The 22,643-nt window shown below is 31.7% G+C and overlaps 1 protein-coding gene and 1 long non-coding RNA gene across 2 annotated transcripts in view; both read right to left on the bottom strand.

Annotated features, from left to right (window-relative positions):
- The window catches only part of LOC122296280 (disease resistance protein RUN1-like), a 77,881-nt gene that overhangs the window by 5,960 nt on the left and 49,278 nt on the right, over positions 1–22,643 (bottom strand). The gene's annotated exons all lie outside the window — the stretch shown is intronic.
- Positions 15,412–16,358, bottom strand: LOC122296288. The gene is made up of 2 exons (XR_006238454.1): positions 16,236–16,358; positions 15,412–16,157 (listed from the first exon to the last, which is right to left on the bottom strand). It is a non-coding gene; the product is annotated as an uncharacterized LOC122296288 (long non-coding RNA).

The following is a 22,643-nucleotide window of genomic DNA, read 5'->3' as shown; positions in this document are numbered from 1 at the left end:
ACTGTAGAACTTTCAATCTTCAAAGTTGTATAAAATGATCAATTTGGTCACAGAAATTGACTTTACTCTTTTTAATAGAAAGAGTAGTGCTAATTTCATCGAAAATTTGGTATCGAATAGTAAGTTTTTTTCTTCAAATATTTTTTAAACCACTTTAAACATTTTTAAAAATAAAAATATCACAAAATTATTAAAAAATATTTTCTTAACTATTAAGTAAAAAAATTAAAAAAAAAATCGATGCAAAATATGTGTAAAAGATTTCGATGACACTATCATTTCTCAAATAGAAAAGAATCATCATAATCTTATGTATCCACCAATCAGATCAGAAAATATATTATGCGGTTCAATGTCGAAATCTAAGAATCTCTTTCCTTTCCAATACAAGTGTGTGTGGTTATTTCGCTTATAATTGTCCGAAGAACGTGACCAATTTTATGAACATTTGTGGCCATTTGAAGGAATTATATATAAATATATATTTATAAAATTCACCCATTCGATTCAAAATAAGCCGACACTTGCCCACTAGTACTTTTAATCTATTTAGCTAATAAACACAAAAAACTAAATTCTTATTTATTTTTACAAGGGTTTATGTTCTTGAAACAACATTAATCTGAGTAGGTCTTAATTAACTTGATCAATTTGGTCTGAATTAAGGACCAAGAAAATTAACATGGAACACATATTCGTCTCAATTTAATTCCCCCATAAATATCTCAATTCTTATTTTATTATTTTAGTGTATTTAAAATTTAAAATTTTTAATTTTTAAATTATTTTTTTAACATTTTGAATCATTAAGAAAAATAAAAAAAAATATAAAATTTTATTAATAGTCACTTTCTTAACTATTAAATAAATAAAAAAAATTAAAAAAAAATAATAAAAAAAGTTACGTAATAAGCCTGTTATTATTCAAAATGGATATACTCAAATAAAATGAACGGTACATTACATAGATGATCGATTGAAAGTATAAGAAATGCTTTGCTTACCAAAAACTTATATAAAACTAAATTTATAAATTATAAAGTTATATTACAAAATTATATTCAAAATTGGCAACAACCATGCTTGCTAGCCACTAGCCAGCAGGTCAATAATTAAAAGAAAATGGAAGCCACGCTATCAAAACCCATAAAGAAGCCGTCATTGGCCCACTACTACTGTTAGGACTCGTTTGTTTTAAATAAGATGAGATGAGTTGAATAGAAATTAAAATTAAAAATTGAATAAAAGATTATTAGAATATTTTTTTAATATTATTTTTATTTTAAAATTTAAAAAAATTAAATTATTTATTTTATTTTGTATGAAAATTTAGAAAAATTATAATGATTAGATAAGATAAAATGCATTGAATTAAGAGAAGTTGAAAAAACAAAGGGCCTAACTAATTATAGAGATCATGCGGGTCAAAGAAATTAAGGAGAAACTTCTCTGCAAGTTCTTGGCAACAACATCGACCATACATCCCAGCATACTATTGCAGAACTTTCAACCTTTAAAGTTGAATAAAATGATCAATTTGGTCCCACAGAAATTGACTTTACTCTATTTTAACACTGATGCTATTCCCACGTCGGGAAATTGATAAAAAGTACCCCAAATAGAAAGAGTGTAAATTCGGTATCGACTAGTATAAATTTAAAAAAAAAGTAGCTGCTCGGTTGATTTATATGCATGCATGTCGATCAATATTCATATGGATATATGACATTTGAGATTAAAACTGTGTTTGGCTACTTAAATCATCTCAAATTAATTCACTATTTTTCATAAACAGTTTACTACTTGAGTTCATACAAAAATAATTAATTAGATTAATCCTAATACGTGTGAGATCTGGACGTTTTGTTTACGCAGTAAGACTTGAATTTGAAACCGTGTAATATGGAGCGTACACAATTGAATTATGAAACCATAGGACCCACTGATGCACATGGCTAGTTGGACTCTCATCAATTTTCCCATTATCACATATTCGTCTCAATTTAATTCCCCCGACACATAAATGTCTCAGAGGTGGGATCAAGAGAAACTTCTCTGACAACTTCTTTGCCAACAACCATGCTAGCTATTATGAGTTCAAAAGTCTTCTCAATGATCTTTACTGACAACTTTTTCTCGACAACTTCTATTCTTTCATGCCAAAAAATTTCAAAAGTCTTGAATTTATGCAGAAAATTAATGAACGTGAGATCTGGACGTTTGTTTTATACAATAAGACTTGAATTTAAAACCGTGTAAAAGGATGCAAATATTTTTTAGATTAGTGGTACTTTTATATGGTATTAGAGTAAAGATTTTGAGTTTAAATTCTGACTTTATATTTTACCTATTTAATTAAATTTTTACGTGTTAGACTCATTTATTAAAAAAGAGTTTGACGGCCTACAAGTGAGTGAGAGTCTAAATAAATATAAATTATAAAATCTACTTGTCAACTTAAAATTTTTGAACGAATGGTGATTTCGTAGTCGTGACTAAGATCACAAGTTATGGTTTAGTTTGCATCCATAATTTTAATAATTCTTTTTATTCCATCGCCATCTGAAAATGGCTTCTGAGGTTGGACGTACGTTACCCTTTATCTTTAAATCACAGAATGTCGGAATAAGTTTATCTCAATCACCTCCAAAATTAAAACATTATATTTGCATACAAAGCGTACTTAAACTCAAAAGTTGAGATGAATATAGTGAGTTGCTCATATATGAACAATTTTAACATTACACATTAAACATATGATACCTCTTAATTTCATTGCAAATACCAAATAAAAAAAGGAAAATTTTATTAATCAGTATGCCAGCTAATTATTAATCAGCATACCGTATCACTGTAGAACTTTTAGTTTTGGTTTGGCCCTCAAGAATTTTATCTCAAACTCAAAATTCTCATCTCATCATTATAATTTTTTTAAATTCTCATATAAAATATAATAAATAATTTAAATTTTGCTTAACTTTTTCAAATCCCAAAAACATAATAATATTAAAATATATTTCATCTTAAAACTCAAAATTCTCACTTACCAAACCATACATTTGTATAAAATAATTAATTTGGTCACACAACAATCGATTTTACTGTATTTTAATACAGATGCTCTTTCACATCTGAAAATTGATAAATAATTAACCAAAGTAGAATAGTAATTTTTTTAAAAAAATAATTTTTAAACCGTTTTAAATATTTTAAAAAATAACAATATCACAAAATTATTAAAAAATATTTTTAACCATCCAATTATATATATATATATATATATTTTTTTTTTTAAATTCTTTTGACCTTTACGGTGAACTAGATGATAGGGTGATATTCGAAGTGGATGATGATAATTTACTTCCTTCTTATTATTTCTTTATTATTTTAGTATATTTAAAATTTTTATTTTTTTAATTATTTTTTTAACATTTTGAATCATTAAAAAAACTAAAAAAAATATAAAATTTTATTAATAGTCACTTCCTAAACTATTAAGTAAATAAAAATATAAAAAATATAGAAAAAAAAAGTAATAAAAATGTAGTAAGAGAATACACAATAAGACTATTATTATTCGAAATGGATATACTCAAATAAAATGAACGGTACATAGATGATTGATTGAAAGTATAAGAAATGCTTTACTTACCAAAAACTTATATAAAACTAAATTTATAAATTATAAAGTTATATTATAAAATTATATCTATTATAAAATAGATTTAATATATTACATTAATTTATAAATTTATTTTTATAAAAATTTTTATTCTTAAAATACATACGAGCTTAATATATATTATGTCCAAAATTTTCCTCTCCTCCTTAGGCTTAACGTTGAAGCTCATTGTACTTGACAGGTAGCCTTCACCTATATTTGTTTTAGGGATAGGACTTGAATTTAAAACCGTGTGAAGGGATGCAAGTAGACTTACCCATAAATTTTGAATACAAGGGTGAATTAGAATAAGGGTGCGGCTACTCTGTCACCTAGAGCATATCACTGGGTGTACTGTCCAATTTTTTTTTTTTAATTTTTTTTCATATTTTTTAATCATTAAATAAAAAAATACATCAATACACTTAAAATTACTTCCTTAATCATTAAGTAAGTTTTTTCCGAAGAACGTAACTAATTTTATGACAATATGTGGCCATTTGAAGGAATTATATATATAAATATATATATATATATATATATATATAAGTAAATGAAATGAAGTGTCTTTTTATAGATGAAGGAAACGTTTTTACAAATAGTGAATCCCATGAATCCGGCCAATACCGCGGGCGTTGCCTCTTCAATATCTATTCTATATTAAAAGCGGCTAGCCGGGGTAAATTTTTATTTTTCAATTCTGCCCCTCTACTTTTACCATTTGTCATTTTAATCCCTCAATCATTCTATTCCGTTTATTCTAGAGATAGTGATAGACTAACAACCCATTCATAATTTATAAATAATTTTAAATATAATAATATTTTTTTATTATATTTGAACACATCAAATCAAAAGAAAAGTCAAATTAAATTGAAAATAATATAATTTTATTAGATAGTTGTATACTTAATAAGAAGTAATTTTATCATTTTCCTTATTCTAGAGTTGGGCAACGGGAGTTTAAAAAACAAAAAAAAAAAAAAAAGATAGATGAATCAAATTAAAAAGAATCATCATAATCTTACGTATCCACCAATCAAATCAGAAAATATATAATGTGGTTCAATGTCAAAATCCAAGAATCTCTTTCCTTTCCGATACAAGTGTGTGGTTATTTCGCTTATAATTGTCCGAAGAACGTGACTAATTTTATGAACATCTGTGGCCACTTGAAGGAATTATATATATATATATATATATATATATATATTTATAAAATTCACCCATTCGATTCAAAATAAGCCGACACTCGCCCACTAGTACTGTTAATCTATTTAGCTAATAAACATGTACAAAAACTAAATTCTTATTTATTTTTTACAGGGGATAAGAAGCTGTACGGGTTTTATGTTCTTGAAACAATATTAATTTGAGTAGATCTTAATTAACTTGATCAATTTGGTCTGAATTTCGTCTCAATTTAATTCCCCCATAAATATCTGAGAAGTGGGTCAAAGAAAGATGAAGAGAAACTTCTCAACAACTTCTTTGACAACAGCCACATGCTAGCTATTATGAGTTCAAAAGTCTCCTCAATCCATACGTATTGACAACTTCATCTCGACAATTTCTTGAAAATCTCAAAAGTCTTGAGTTCATACACAAAATTAATGAGTGTGAGATTTGGACATTTGTTTTATGCAGTAGGACTTGAATTTAAAATTGTGTGAAGGGTTGCAAACAGTAGACTTCTATTCACAAATTATTCATAAATTATTTCACTATTATTTACAGATAATCTAAAATACTAATTTTAACATACAAAGTTGCTTTGAATTGGAATTCATGTCAGTAAAATTACAGGGGATAAGAAGTTTTATGGGCTCTATGTTCTTTAAAAATCATTATTGGCTTGCCCAATAATTTTCCTATATATGAATAGACCATTGTAACTTAATTTGCGTTTACAAATTCACTACAAATAAAAACCCCAAAAATAAGCAAATCTTATATATAATGAGCAATAGTAGGTGGTAATGCTCAAATGCTGTAAACATGGATAATACCAAAAGAAAATTACCTATCATTATGATGAGACCATTAGTGATTAGTGAAGAAAAGCCAAGGGGTTTTAGATTACGTGTGATTCAACTTAGGCCTCTTCTGTTGTGGATATCAATTCGATTTATCTTTTAAAAAGTAATTCTACTGAGTTTTTAATTTTTTCATCCCATATATTCAAATGAAGTTAATGAACATTAACATTTTCAAGGAGCACATCTTGATGGTGATCTTCTGCATTCTCTTCATGCTTGTGTATCAAATGGATTCTGCAAGTTTTAAAGAATATAGATTTTAAGTATTCATGATCATGATTTGAGCTTCTTAAAGCAATAACTCTTTGAAACACAACACCATCAGGCATCACCAATGATTTCAACACCATTACCAATATCAGGTGTTGTATATGAGGAGATCGCAGGCCAAGGTACAATAACCACACATATGGCAATTCCTCTAATTTCATTCGAACACAAGATTCCATTAATGCCAATTACAAATGAAATATTGTTTAAGGTCTCTTTGCAAAGGCTAAACCAGTCTGGAATCCAATTTCCAAAAAATATAATGCCACCTAAAGTTCCCTCAACAGATGTTGTTCCCACATGATCAGAAATTGATAAAGAAGTACCCAAAATAGAATAGTAATTTAAAAAAAAATATATGTTTTAAACCGCTTTAAACATTTTTGAAAACAAAATATGACAAAATCATTCAAAACACTTTCTTAACTATTCAGTAAAAATATAAAATAAAATAAAAAATCTGTAAAAAATATATGTACAAGATTTCGATGGCACTATAATTTCTCAAATAAAAAAGAATCCTCATAATCTTATGTATCCACCAATCAGATCAGAAAATATATTCCGCGTTTCAATGTCGAAATCCAAGAATCTCTTTCCTTTCCAATACAAGTGTGTGGTTATTTCGCTTATATATATACATATATATATATATATTATTGGCTTGCCCAAAAAGATGTTTGAGTGGGTCAACTTTATCAATTTGGTCTTAATTAAGGACCGAGAAAATTAATATGTAACACAAATATTGAAGTACTAACCCATAGGACACGCCAATGCACATGGCTAGCTAGGTGGACTTCCCCAGTTTTCCCGATATCTCATCTGCGTCTCCATCTAATTCCCCCATAAATATCTCAGCAGTTGGTCAAAGAAACTTATTTGGTGTTGACAACTTCTTCTCGACAACTATTAGAAAATCTCAAAAGTCTTGAGTTCATACAGAAAATTAATGGGACATTTGTTTTACGCAATAGAACTTGAATTTGAAACCGTGTGAAGGGATGCAAGTAGACTTACTTAGAAACTTTGAATACAAGTTATACAACTTTAATTAATTCACAGGCTCAAAATCGTGTGAATATGGGTGCTAGTTGGCTTGCAAGTGTTTTTTTAATGATGTTATGAATTTTTATTTTAAATATTTAAGAGTATAAAAACAATGAATAAAAAAAATTTTAAAAATTGAAATGATAAAGAGGTCTTACAGGGTGATACTTGCCTTTGCCACATTCCACAAATAGTGCAAAACTCTTAGCAAAACCAAAACCATACATGTGCCTTTGCGAGTGACATTCAGTAGTTGGGTTGCAATGGTTGAAGGTAGTTCTTTTATACCAGTGCCTTTCAGATCTAAGTGACGTAAACCTTTTATTTCACACTTGATTTCGAGAAGTTCACAAGGCTTGAGCATCCTTTAAGAGTATTAGATTCTAGTGATATCAACAAGAGCCTTTCTGGAAAACTCCAGAGGTTAGAGCATCAATGAACACTCTCTGACTGACCTTGACTTAATTTGTACAAAAATCTAGAGTTAATTTTACTAAATATTATTTGAAAGATCCGAAATTTTCACCAGGTATCTATCTACACTTGGAGAAGTCCATGACTATTAAGTTCTGTTAAAAAACAAAACCAGAACCATATTATAACCTACCAAATATGTAATGCCTCAATCTCAAATGAGACAGAGAATTACTTCTTATCACTTAAAATCACAAATCACCATATAGATATTATAAGCTCCATTCCTCAATTACACATATATCCCAATGTTTTAATCCAACCATTCCAAAATAATTAACTAAAAACAATACAAATTCTTAATATAAATGTCAACCTCTCAACATACCACGTGGTTAGAGCACGACAAATTTACTCAATAACATTCTCCTATAACCACAGCATCATTTTGTACTTAATCCACTATATTTAAATAATCTCGTCCATGCTTCTTAATCTTGATTCTGGTCTGAATCATCAAAATTATCTGAAAAATATTATGGAGATAAGGAGTGACTTATGAACAACTCAGTAACTAAAGAACATATACCAGTATGTAAACATGAGCCTTTTCAAAGAGTTCAGAATGCAAATATAAAACATTTCAGTTTCAATATGCAGATCTCAAAAACGTGTTATCAGAATATCAGAGGGATGTTTCAAACTATTCATAACATTAAAAATTATGTTATTAATTTTTAAATTTGTTAGACTTATTCACAAGAGTCATAAGAGAGTGAGACATGTTCACAAGATTGCATATGGCATAGGCACCCTATGCCACATTTATATAGAACTCCAAGACTATACAAGATCAGTCTTACTTGAGCAATGCATTATATAGATGAGAAAGAAACTTGTGACGAACATCTTCACCTCGAAAACTCAAGAACACATGGTATGCCCATCGGAAGGTGAAAGAAACAGAGGAAGAGAGACAGGAATTAGAGGCTGATCCTAATTGCAAGGCCATGGAAGAAGTACATAGCACGAAAAGCTGCTCATGAGTAGCATATACAAATAATAAGAATAGTTTTACAAGTTGGTCACATTTCGTTAGAAAAAGATAGAAAGATGGGTCCGGCTCCATGCATTATTATAAAATGAGAAACTTCTTGGTAACTTCAGGTATATGGAAAAAATCATATACACGATGTTATCATCTTATTTTCATCTTAATACTATATAAAATATGAAACATTTATTATAATTAGATGATCTTTTATCTGATGATTATTTATTATTTAAATATGATAAATGTAAGACATCTTAGTGAGATAAAAGTATAATAAGATTATAACTTATAGCATTGATCACATTCCTTGGAAAATGATAGAAAGACGGGGCCCCAGCTAGCTTGAGGATTCAAAGAAAGACGACATGAGAAACTTCTTGGTAACTTCCTGTGGATCGACTCCTTGACTTTCTGCGCGGCCTGTTAGTGATGGGTCCATACCCATGTGTGGCCATGTGGTCTTGTCTTGTGAAAGCTAGCATGTGGCCATGTGACCTTGTGGTCAAAAAGCTAGTGCTGCACTCATAAGTGCAGCGTCCATTATCACTGAAAGCACTTCAAGAGCCTGTTAATGCCCCCACTCATTTAAAATCATTTTAAATTGATAAGAAGAGGTAGTTTTATTATTTATTTTATATTTTAATAAATATCATGTAATTAGATATAACCATGTTTTATAGTTAATTTAAAATAATTTAATTTGTAACGAATCCAGCAGGGTCACTAATTGTATTTTCAAATATATCATAAAATCGAGATCGAACTTTCTCTTAGATTGAGAGTGATAAGATGTTGAATGAAAAGGAAGTAAATTACAATCCTGCGTTTGTCAGTAAATTAGGGTTAATCTGTTAAAAAATAAAGAGAGAGAGGAAAAAGTAATTAAGAAACTTGTAGGCAACTTCCTTCCTCAGAAAGATGATCACAAATAAACTTGTTGGCAACTTAATTCTTGTGAGCTTCTAATTGTAGAGTCATAGATGATCATTACTAGCTGGACTGCACTCATTACAAAAATATGTTTCTTTCTCTTTTTTCTTTTTTTTTCATATTAAAGAGCTCATCAAGATTTTCCGTTAACCATAAATTTCCTTTTAATTAAATTAATTTATTAGTTCATGCATAATCAAAGTTAATTTATATTTAATACCAATTTATCAAACTAATATAACTCAATACTCTACCATGCACTCTGATCAATTTTATCAACTTATGCATGGATGCTAATTAAACTAATCACATCACAACATCATGGAAAGTAATGACACTTTAGATTATCTCAGAATCATGTGAATGATAATAAAATGATTTATGAATAGTAATAAAATGGTTTGAGTTAGAGAACTTATGTATACAAATATTATAAAATTTAAAATAAATTTTTTTGTTAACTTACTACTTATAGTGAAACTTATTATAACTTTAAAAAACCAAAACAACAATAATTTTTCAGTATAGTTGATGTAGAAAGTTTCAACATCAGTTGTGTGGTGGGTGTGTAAAAAATAAGGCTTATAAATAGATTTTCTTGTTTTTTAATATTACTTTTGTTTTGAAAGCTGAAGAAATTGTATTGATTTTTATGTTTTGTTTGATGTTTGGAAAAGTTGTATTTTTTTGAGTGGATAATAATTAAGGAATGATTAGATAAAAAAGTTAAAAACTTGAAAACGAAAAGTGTTTTTTGTTTGAATGATGTTTGCAAACGAAATTGTGAGAAATCTTGATAATTTTTCATCTCATCTCATTACTCAAATACGTTGTAAATGTTAATCCTTGCATAGTGTACTTACTTAACTTGTTCACTTAATTCCTTAATTATTCTCATTAGAAATGTTTTTCTTAAATTCAAATTTCACAAATTTCCAAATTTCAACCTCCAAGGCTCCACGTCAGTTTGTGAAATATTATAAAGACTTGTTATAAAAGTAAAACTTATAAAAGAATGTGGCTAGATATAATAAATTAAATCTGAAATAATATTATAATCTGATATTTTACAATAAAATACATCTGTTTGGCAACTTAATTTTATGAAAACTCTTTATGAACTAAATTGTTCTTAAATTAAATGTTAAATCTCATCGCTTTCTCTAATTAATCCTATCTCTCTTTTTTCCCCCATTATTCTTCCTCTCCATTTCTCCCCTTCTTCCACACTACCCTCCCTCATTTCTCTCTTCTCTTCTATCGAAAAAAAATAAATAAATAAATAAAACAAAATAAAATCTTATATTATTTGTAATAGGATAATACTTTATCTATCGACAAAAGTCGCTGATGTGGCTACCGATTGATTTTTTTTTTCTTTATTTAGTGATGAAGGAAGTGTTTTTAAATTTTGTTTTTAAAATATTTAAGAGTATAAAAACAAATTATAATTTATTTATTTTTTTTTAAAAAACCATTCACTCCATAATGATGTGATGTGATGTACTTATAAAATTATAGTCATATACAAATAGACCATTGTAAATTTGCGTTTACTAATTCACTATAGATAAAAACCCCAAAAATAAGCAAATCTTATATATAATGAGCAATAAAAAATTTTCCATCAACTTATCTAATTACCTAAAATTTGTGGAAAAAACATTACAAGAAAATCATTGAGCAAATAAATTGGGCTTTTGTTTCTTAATTAACGGAATTGAGAAGATTTATATCACATCACTAAGATGATTAATTGAATATTAATTGAAGTCAATATGCGTTCCAGCAACATCTTAGGCGCATGAAAGTTGGATTTGTCAAGTACTTCTTTACGGTGTCTTATCCCATATAGGAAATTACGGTGTCTTAGAGATGATGGCCTGAACAGGAACACAACCACTATTAATCCAAACGATGCAATCAGGATCATCTTCATTGTACTTAAAATAGATGGTTCTCATTCATTTTATATATTGTGAAACCTTATGTATTTTGATAATTTTGTTTTTAATATGGATTAAATCGGCTAGAGAAATGTTCAAAATACCCAATGTGTTACACTAAAATGAATACCATCACTTTAAGTAAGTGAAGTGGAAATGATTTGGAGCCTCCATAACATGTCAGTACTTGTAAAACCTGCTTTTAAGTTGATTATTATTATTGTTTAAAATAAAGCAGACTACACCTTCTCTTATCACCTAATTCAAAACAAACAGAGTAGACCAGCGTCCATTTTCAGTGGCCCTGGAGTACTACTGAGCCGGCATGGCCACGACCATGACAAGCCTTTGAGCAACTGAGTCTATGAGTGGAAAAAGTAGCAACTTGCTAAATCTTTCGATAGAAATGCAATTGGAAGAACTTGGCCTTAACACTCTGCAGAAGAAAGGATTACAAGTGGAAGTTGCCTTTCCAGATTACAAAACTACTGCAGAAGGCTGCATTTAATCTATACGAAATTGGGACAACTCATGCTAGTGATTGTGCGTCAGATGGCTTGGTTGCCCTCCACAACCTCCTTCATTACTGTAATGCTGAACGTGCTCTGTGTACGTGGTTGCGTAACTGTCAAGACATACAAGAATGGGATGAACAGGAACACATACAAGCACTATAATCCAAATGATGCAATCAGGATCATCTTCATTGTACTTAAAATAGATGGTTCTCATTCATTTATTATGAAATCTTATGTATTTTGATCATTTTGTTTTTAAGATGTATTAAATTGGTTAGAGAAATGTTGAAAACACCCAATGTGTTACACTAAATGAATACTATCACTTTAAGTGAGTGAAGTGGAAATGATTTGGAGCCTTCGTAACATGTCACTTGTTTCTTGATTTCTGTGAAAACAGTTTTACTTCAGTTTTGATATTAAAAAAATTTAAAAATAATGATGTTATTGAAGGCGCCTGATTCAAAACAAACAGAGTAGACCAGCGTCCATTTTCAGTCTATGAGTTGAAAAAGTAGCAACTTTCTAAATCTTTGGATAGAAAAGCAATTGGAAGAACTTGGCCTTAACACCCTGCAGAAGAAAGGATTACAAATGGAAGTTGGCCTTAACACACTCAAATGACATGGATCCAGTTGCATCTACGATTTGTATTTTTGGTGAAAGTGCAGGAATTTCTTGAAGTTTCTTGCAATTCTTTAACTCAAGGGTCCTCAACTAATCAAACTTGTTCATGCTTTCAGGAAACCAAATAATATCACTCCTCGATAGATTTAAACGCTGCAGAGTAAAATAGCGATTGAGTCTCATCCGGATATCTGGGTCTGGCAGCTGAAGATTTTGAAGACACAAGTTTTTCTGTGCCGGAAGGTCTATTGAGCAACAATCATCCTTCAAGATATTTGGAATAAAAACAAGTTTTGAACAACCAGTGAGAAGAAAAGTCTTCAGATGTCAAATTTGAAGAATGCCAGTCGCGAGATGCACAAGATTTTTGCAGCCACTTAGATCTAATTCTTCAAGCCCATAGAGGTGCCCAATGGATGAAGGGAATTCTTTTATATCGGTGTATGCTAAACTAAGCTTCCTTAAACATTCCATTTCAAAATTTTAGGAAAACTTGAGGCTTCTTGGCAAACTAATGAGCTTAGTGCAACGGAGAAATGAGAGATGCTCAAGCTTATTGAGGGACCCAACAGAAACATGAGCCTCAACTAAGTTTGTACAATCAGAGAAGTCCATTCTGGTCAATTTCTGGAAATTCTGTAATGCAAAATTGGAGATCGTAAAGTTAACTTCAAATATATTTGAAAAAATTGTTGTGCCTGCAATGATTATAATTGTGAAGAACATTTCATCCAATTAAATACTCTTAACTCATTAGAAAGATAATTAGGAGCCCTAGAGAAGCGTTCATTATGATTTATGAAATATATATCATTGGCAAAAATAATGATAAAGATATCTAAAGGGTAATACTTGCCTTCGTAAAATTACACAAATAGTGCTAAACTCAGACCAAAACCAAAACCAAAACCATACATGTGGCATTGCAGGTGACATTGACATTCAATAGTTGGGTTGCCCTGCACAAACTTTTCCCTGTTGTCTCAGCAAACAGGGAAAAGCCCAAAAGAAAATTACCAGACAAAAGGCAAAATACAGTCCCAACTTCCTTCATTCCATACATTCATTGCTCTGATTCAATCTTCTCATGCGCATAAGTCTCTCCATACACGGTTTGTTTGCTGAGACAACAGGAGAATAGAAAATAAAAATTGAAGATTCTGCCTAAACAACCATCTTCACGCAGGACGCCTAGATGATTTTTCTTTACTTGGGATGCAGAGGTGTCAACATACTTTTGGAGGGTGTAATTAATCCCTTCTATTCACCAGGTCTGGTTATCACGATGTGCCACAATAAGTGGTTACCTAAATTACGCATGGTTTTGTGGGTTTTGCAGAAGGTATTCAATGGCCATTGTGGTCTCCATTCATAAAACGGTACCCCTCCCTGGATTATAATGGGTGATAAAATTGAACTCGCAAATTGTCCAAAACCTTTAGCCCAAAAGATGCTACATCGGCATACCACAGCCATGATTTGAGCCGTTACAGGATGCTCAAGCTTCAAAATGAGTGATGCTCAAGCTTATTAAGGGATCCAACAGAAGCATGGACCTCATCTAATTTGTGACAATCAGCAACATCCAACCGCTCTAAATTTGGAATTGTAGAAAGATTGGGGATTTTTGTCAGAAATTCACAAAAATTGAAAATTCTGTACTTACAAAAATTCAAATATATGCACTTACAAATAGCTTCAAAGCTTCATAATGGCTCAATTTCTTCACTTCATATGTTGCATCAACCTTATGATTACTCAGTAAATTTTGATCCCTTGTTATAATGAATCTACTTCCTGAACCAAACCAATCACAATTTCCGGCCAAAGCTTTCAACTGTCCCAATCATCCACATCATCAAGAATTAGAAAAATTCTTTTATAACCAAGTTTATTCTTTAACACATTGATCCTCTGTCGACATGGCTAATATTACAAACCCAAGATGCTCCTAGGATATCAGAAAGAAGAGTCTTTATGTTATGTACTGCTTTCGTAATAGTTGTCTTTCCACTTCCACCAATACTATCATTCTTTTGGATGCTTAAAAGGCAATATGCTGCATACGAGACACCACTCCAATTGGATGATTGGCAACCTCAAAGTATGTTTGATTTATTATTTTTGAATAGAATTATTAACGGTTATACCTATTACGACATTATTAAACATAAAAACGTTAATTAATATCATTAGAACCATTACTTCACTAACCGTATAGAAATCATTTCTTTCTCTTTTGAGGGGGAGCGATGGGAAAAATAAGCAACTTCCTTCCAATGAAAACTAATTGGAATAAATCACACGCAGCACCTTTTGCAAAGCAAAAAAGCAGATGTCTTGGAATACGTCACCCACAGAACCTTAAAACAACCAGCAATTCTATGACAAAATCAGTGTCATTCTTTACTGTCATGAGCGACATCATGAGTGGGGGGACTCGTAGCTAACCCAGCAAATTTTAGTACTGCTGGGAGTGATTTTGATCCATTTAGTTGTGATTAATCGAGTAGCATATCCTCTAAATTTGAATTCTTGATGCTCAAACTTGAACAAGGCCTCTTCTGTTATGGGTACCAATTGGATTCCAAGTTGTAATCATCACCATCACAGTGCCTCTTAGAAACTTGAATACCATCCATTGAGGCCACTGAATCTTCAATCTCGACATCAACATTCTTAGGGAGCACACATGGATGAACTTTCACTTCAATCTCACAGGATTTCCATGAGCAGGTTGTGCAAGAAATCTCATGGAAATCCAGTGAGACAATTTGTTTAAAATGACCAATTTGATCCCACAGCAATTGACTTTACTCTGTTTTAGCACACATGCTTGTTGAAAAAGATGATCATGAAAATCATTCTATGCTCTTCCCACGTCTGGAAATTGATAAAGTACCCAAAGTCTAAAATTCCAATACGGTGCAAGTTTATTTAATTAAAAAAGAACAAAAATATTCATCATCCTCTTAAATATGATAATCACTAACTTTGTATACCAATACCGTGCAAGTTTATGTTGTTCAATGTTGAAATCCATGAATCTCTTTCCTTTCCAGTACCAGTGTGGTAATTTTTTCCAAAGAACATGACTAACCACACATATAGCGATTCTTCTAATCTCACTCTAACACAGGATCCCATTAATTTCAAATTCCCTATAAACGTTGAAACTCAATGCTGTTCAAAGTGGAGGTTGCAGCCTTTGGAATTTCCAAATCACACAAATTCTACAAAATACACAATCCAAAGACAATGAAACCTAGGAATATGCCTACCACGAACTTCCAACCTCAACATCATCTATAACTTATGATGAATTTGTGCCTAGAATGCTAAAATGCAGAAAAATTATAAAATGGAACAAGACCCTGATAGCAGAGCACTGTTTACCTAAAAACTAGTACAGTTCAACCTTTGGAACAAAAGGCAAAAGTACAGTTCTTTCTTTATTCATCCAATACATTCATTGCTCTGATTCAATCTCCTCATGCTCATCCGTCTCCCCATCCACAGTTTGGTTGCTGATAAAACATGGGAACAGAAACAAAATTTGAAGATTCCACTAAAACATCCATCTTCATGGAGCACACCTGAATGATTTTTCACTCTCTCTTCATGCTTTTGTATCAATAGGCTTCAATGCTGGAAATAGGGAAAAACCCAAAAGAAAATTACCAGACAATAGGCAAAAGTATAGTCCCAACTTCGTTCATTTCATACTTTCATTGCTTTGATTCAATCTCCTCATGCGCATGCTTCTCTCCATACACAGTTTGTTTGCTGAGACAACAGGGAAATAGAAAACAAAAATTGAAGATTCCGCCTAAACAAAAATTACAACTTAGCCGAATTGTAATCAATCCAATTATATTCGTTTGGAAAAATATTAACCATCCAATTATATTCGTTTTTTTTTTTTAATTTTTCTTTTTACCTTTACGGTGAACTAGATGATACGGTGATATTCGAAGTGGATGATGATAACTTACTTCCTTCTTATTATTTCTTTATTGTTTTAGTGTATTTAAAATTTTTATTTTTATAATTTTTTATAATTATTTTTTTTAACATTTTGAATCATTAAAAAAAATAAAAAAAAGATATAAAATTTCATTAATAGTCACTTTTTTAACTATTAAGTAAATAAAAAAATTAAAAAAATAAAGAAAATAAAAAAAAAATACTAATTAAGAGAATACATAATAAGCCTATTATTATTCGAAATGGATATACTCGATCAAAAACTAATATAAAACTAAATTTATAAATTATAAAGTTATATTATAAAATTATATCTATTATTTAAAATAGATTTAATATATTATATTAATTTATAAATTTATTTTAATAAAATTTTTTATTCTTAAAATACATAGGAGCTTAATATATATTTTATATTTACTTAATTTTTTAAAAATGAATACGTGACATTAAAATTAAAGGATTATTATGTCCAAAATTTTCCTCTCCTCCATAAGTTGAACGTTTAAGCTCATTGTACTTGACAGGTGGCCTTCACCTATTGGGGGACATCCGATTGAAGGAAAAGTCAAAAAATTTCGTCGGCAAAGAGAGAACCTTACCAATCCACTTGATAGGGAAGCAATAATTTTAGAAGTCTGTGGACACTGCAATAATTAATGAGTTTTACTACATACAAACACGGTCGCACACTAATCTATGTACCAATACTGATTTATTCATACTTAAAATTTAAATTAACACTGTTTTTAATAAAATTTACTTTTTGACCAATCACATTATATTAGTACACAGATTAGTACACAATTATGCTTGCAACTATACTTTTCCATAATTAATATATCAGAAGTGGGTAAGAGAAATAAGAGAAACTTCTGGATACTGTTATGAGTTCAAAAGTCTTTACGATACTAGCCTCCCTAGCTTATGAATTAGAACAAGGTGCGGCTACTATTCTGCCTTGAGCATACCACTGGACGATGTTTTTTTTAATTTGTTTTACATTTTTTAATTAATTTTTAAATTATTAAATTAAAAAATATATATTAATACATTTAAAATCATTTAATTAATCATTAAGTATTAAAAAAAAGGGCAACGGTCACATGGAACGATATGCTCCAGCCGGCATACTAGTGTTTCTTTTAGAATAAAATATTTTTCTTGCAAATTGAATTAGTCATGATCCATAGTGATGAAGGAAAAAAAATTAAAAATAACAATGGACGATATTTTCTATTCATATAAGTTCTATGCCGAATTACATAAATTTTCTATTTACTATTATGGATATACAAACAAATACCTTCAATGTTGTAGATCCCATCCCTTTTTTTTTTTTAACTTAATCCTAGTTCCCTCTCTTTTTTCCCATTATTAATTCCTATTCTTCTATTTTTCTTTCCTCCATTATTTTTCCCCTTCATTTCTCATTTAAGTTACTCACCTTCATTTCTTTCTCATGTCTTCAATTTTTCCTCCTTTCTCATTCTCCTTTATTTTTTTATCTTTTCTTCTCTTTCCCACTTTCTTTCCCCTTTCCCTCATTTCTCTCTCTCTCTTTCCCCTCCTTCGTCTTTTGTATTTTCATTTTCCTCTTTTTTCCTAGCTCTTCCCCTCCATTCTCTCTCTTTTATGTTTTCTTCTCCCTTTCTTCCACCCTCACAACTTATCTGCTATTTTTTCTCTCTTTTTCTTCTTTGCCTCTTCCTCCCCCTTCTTTCCCTTTGATTATTCTCACCTTACATTAAGATATATATGTATTCTATGATGACTTTCACACGTCCTAAATGGGAAAAAAAAAATGCAATGCAACCTCAAGATATTAGATTTTAGTAAATCGGTATTATGTGTTATTAGCTTATTATACTAGACTTATTAATTATCTCTATACTAGTGTCTAATTTATTTCTATACAAGACTTATAGTATAGTGTCTAATTACATATTATTATACTTTCTTAAATTAGTATATGTGTTATTAACTTAGTATACTAGACTTATATAAATACTAGTGTCTAACTTATTCCTATACTTAATTATGTATGGTAATAATACTATGATATATAGGTATACTAAACTATCATTAGTTTATTTATATTATAGTATAAGTATATTATTTTATAATAATTAGTTTATACTAGTATATTATTGAATTTAACTATATAAGTTCAATATAGAACCCTAATTGGTCAAATTCCCTAGAAAAATATAGAAAGACGGGTCCCTAGCATTATAAAAAGGATTCAAAAAACAATGATGAGAATCTTCTTGGTAACTTCCTACCTGCCAACTTTGCTACTCAATATCAGAGCTTCGGCCAGAAAACCATCGATTGGAGAGCCTAAAAGTCTCTGGTTTATTTTGGTTTGATGATTGTCTCTCTTTTTTTTAAATAATTTTTATTTTACTTTTTCATTTTTCATTTTTGTCCTTCTTCAACCAACTGCAGCTCTTTCTTTATTTTTTCGTAGTCGTCTTGCAGTCTGTTATGGTTCTAATAGTGAATGGAGAAGTAATCCTTTTGGATTCAAAAAATGTAATAGAAATGGATGAATTGATTGTAATTGAATTATTGTATAAGGATAACAAGGCCAACGACAAAAGAAGATCATGGGCCAGTTTCTACAAACAACAAAAGAAGGCCATGGACCACTAGGAGAACTTAGTAACTTAATATTACAAAAGAAAATAATTTAGCTTGAGGCCCTTCTAGCTTAGTCCAAGTTGATTGGGTTCATAACATTGTTCACTCCTCAAAAAAAAAAAAAAAAAAAAAAAAAACCTTGTCCTCAAGGTTTTGAGTAGTGATTCACTCTTGGTTAACCAAGTTTCCTGTGTATACAATTACTGCTAGTAAAGTTCCTTTCACATGGGTCATGAACATCGATCTTGGTGGAATCTTCATGTAATGTCCAAGTTTAAAGACTGCTAGAAGGGTTAGAGCTTGAGTCATGCTGATGTATTCATACACCTTGAAGCACACGTTAGCAACGGAACACTTTGTGTATATGTTCCCAATAGTTCCCAATAATATACTCTGTTATAATATTCAACCTTGGCATCTCGTTTATGGTGGCAACAATGATACCAATTGGGAGAGTGAAGAAATTGGCAGTGCCACAAGCTAGTAGGACAACCTACCAAGGCAATTGAGGTGAATCATTGTAATGCATGCAAGCATACATTATAAGAACAATGTTCAACATAAATATGACAATAAACCACCACGTAGGAATTGATTTGCAATTCTTCCTAAGCTTGGTATGTAAATCTTACTTTTTACTCCCTTCAAGGCCTTTTATCGTGCTCCTATAAATCACTTCCACCGAATAGCAGAACATGAACCATAGTAGCAGTAAGTGTGGCAAAAACCAGTTGGCTATTGCATGAGTATGCAGTAGAAGAAATGGGTGTTGGAAGCATGTCTTGTGGGACCCACTACTAGATGTGTTCCATCTTGGAGTTATCTCTATCATATAAAACTTATTGTGTCTAATGGACTACCAACAAATGGATTTGATTAGAGTGAAATTGTACTTGAGTGTCACCCTTCATCATTTTTTTTTTTAAATAAAAGGAGGGCGGCACCTCCAAGAACTATATTGACACCCTCACTTGTGGCGGAGGGAAACCTTTACACAAAAAAGAAAACTAACAGACCTACCAAAGGCTATCCCAAAAAAACATATACGCTATCATTTGCATGTAATGTATGCTGTCCCTATAGTATCTAATCTCACCAGTCCTCTTGTCATCCTTGGGAGCTGCGACCATTCAGAGAATAAGCTGGACTCACCCATAGCACCCCTTCTAGCCAAAGAATCTGCCACTTGATTACCTTCTCTGTATTGGTGTGAAATTGTAAAATCAAAGTTCTGTAATAGAGACTGCAGATGTTCCCAGTAGTCCAGAGGTACCAAGCTGTACATTTGTTGTTTCGGAACCAATTTACGACTACTAAAGAATCACATTCAATGTCTACTGCTGTGTATCCCATTTGATGACATTGTTCAACCCCTTCCAGAACACCCCTTAGCTCAGCTTCCATGCTTGAAACGGTCCCAAAGTGTTTTGAGAAACCAAAAAGTAATTTTCCCCCATTGTCCCTCAGGATTCCACCCCCACCAGCAGGTCCTGGGTTGCCGAGGTTGCTTTCATCCACGTTTAGCTTTAGTCTACCAGGTTTCGGCTTCCTCCATCTAATAACCATCACCTTTTTCTTCTTTACTGCTAGTGTTCGCATCCCTATATTTCTTATCAAGTTGGCATCCCAGTTGGTCAATTTTTGGACATTGTTGATTCTATTGGCTATCGACCCTATCTAGTATTTAATTGAGTCCCATACCTCCAAGATGCTTTCAGTTTTCCCCTCCATCCTAGCTGCACAGCGCCAATTCCATAGCTTCCAGATTACTAAGGAAGGAGTTAATCCCAGTAAAAAGCCAAGCTGGGTTTTGCGTGATGCCCTGTTAAACCAAATTTGTACTCTTTCTTTCCAACTCTGTTGTGTATGGAATGTGACTCCCATCTCAACTGATGCCTTTTTCCAGATGCTTATTGCTAATTCTCCTTTGCCGAGTAAGTGTTCTAAGTCTTCAATCTTTCGTTCCTTGCAGCAGTTGCAAGCGAGGCAATTGGTATTCCAATATTATGTATTTGTTCATCTACACTTAGGCAATTAAAGGCTGCCCTCCAAACACATATAGCTATCTTTTTAGGGAGTAGTTTGTGCCAAACCCATTTAGCCCATTCGAACTTCGGCCTCTTTTGTCTCACTTCATTCCAGGCTGATTTTGTGGAAAAAGTTCCACTTTTCTCCAGTAACCACACTAGAATATCCTTGCCATTTTTTAATTTTCGAACTAGCTCTAATACTTCATTTGTTGTCTGACTACCCAACAATATTTCTACTCTCTCATCTTCCCATCTGTTCTTATCTAGAATGTCTTTCAGTCTCGTGTTTGGCTCTTCTATTTGTGCCACCGTTTCAGAAAGAGGTCCCCCAGATAGGACGTTATCAAACCAAAGTGAGATATTACCTTCCCGTACCTTCCACCTTGTTTTACCCAGAATATCTTTAAGTCCCTCCTTTACTTTCCTCCAGAACATCGATACTAGCTTGTGCTCTAGACTTCCTTCTTTTTTTTTTCTTTTTTTTTTAATTTTAAAAAAATAAAAAGAGCCGGCAGCCACCCACATAGCAGCCCCGTCCCAAATTTATTAATGAGCCCTCACTTATGGCGGAGGAATACCGTGGTAACATCATGACACTTGGGGGCTTACAAGATAAACGCTAGGAGAAAGACCCAAAACCAAGTGTCCAAACAAACCAATCCAAAAGACAAAACAACAAAGAGACCAACTCTAACAGGCCTAAAAACTAGCCAACTAAACGTAAACAACAGAAAAAAACAAGACCCAAGCCAAAGCACCTGCAAAACGAGAATTCAACATAAAATTTGCAAGAACAAAACAAAGAAGACGTACCAGGACTACGAAATGCGCAAGTAGGGGAGACCAATTCTTCACGAGAAACATGTTGCATGCAAAACTCCATACCGCCCAAGAGACCCCACAAAACCTCCCAAAAAAACAAAGCCAAGCCTACGAAATGCGAAGATAGGGAAGCCCGAGTCTGTCCATCCGAAGAAGCCTTCTGAGTTGATCAGGCATATCTCTATCTTCAATCCAGTTTCTATTTAAACACCTAGCTCCTCTCTTAGCAAGAAAATCCGCGGCAACATTTCCTTCCCGAAAGATATGGCGAATGCAAAAATCCATGCCCCTAAGATGCTCTTGTAATTCCTCCCAAAAATCCTCTAAATACCAAACATTACAATTCCCATTAGTAATCCAATTTACAATCAATTGAGAATCCGTCTCAATCTCAACACGTAAATACCCAAGATGATAGCACCTACGAATGCCTTCCAACACCCCATGCAGCTCAGCAAAGTTATTAGAACCTTGGCCTAAAGAAATAGAATAAGCCATACAAAGCTTGCCACAATGATCACGAATAACACCTCCAGCACCAGCCAACCCCGGGTTACCTAAGCTACTACCATCCGTATTAAGCTTAACCCAATCATAAAGAGGCCGAGACCAACTCACCACACGCACTTGCTTAGGTTTAGGGGCTAAG

This window comes from Carya illinoinensis, chromosome 15 (genome assembly GCF_018687715.1).
Source record: "Carya illinoinensis cultivar Pawnee chromosome 15, C.illinoinensisPawnee_v1, whole genome shotgun sequence".
Lineage (NCBI taxonomy): Eukaryota > Viridiplantae > Streptophyta > Magnoliopsida > Fagales > Juglandaceae > Carya > Carya illinoinensis.
Note: the sequence above shows the minus strand (reverse complement) of the source record. Positions and strands in the feature narration are given on the sequence as shown.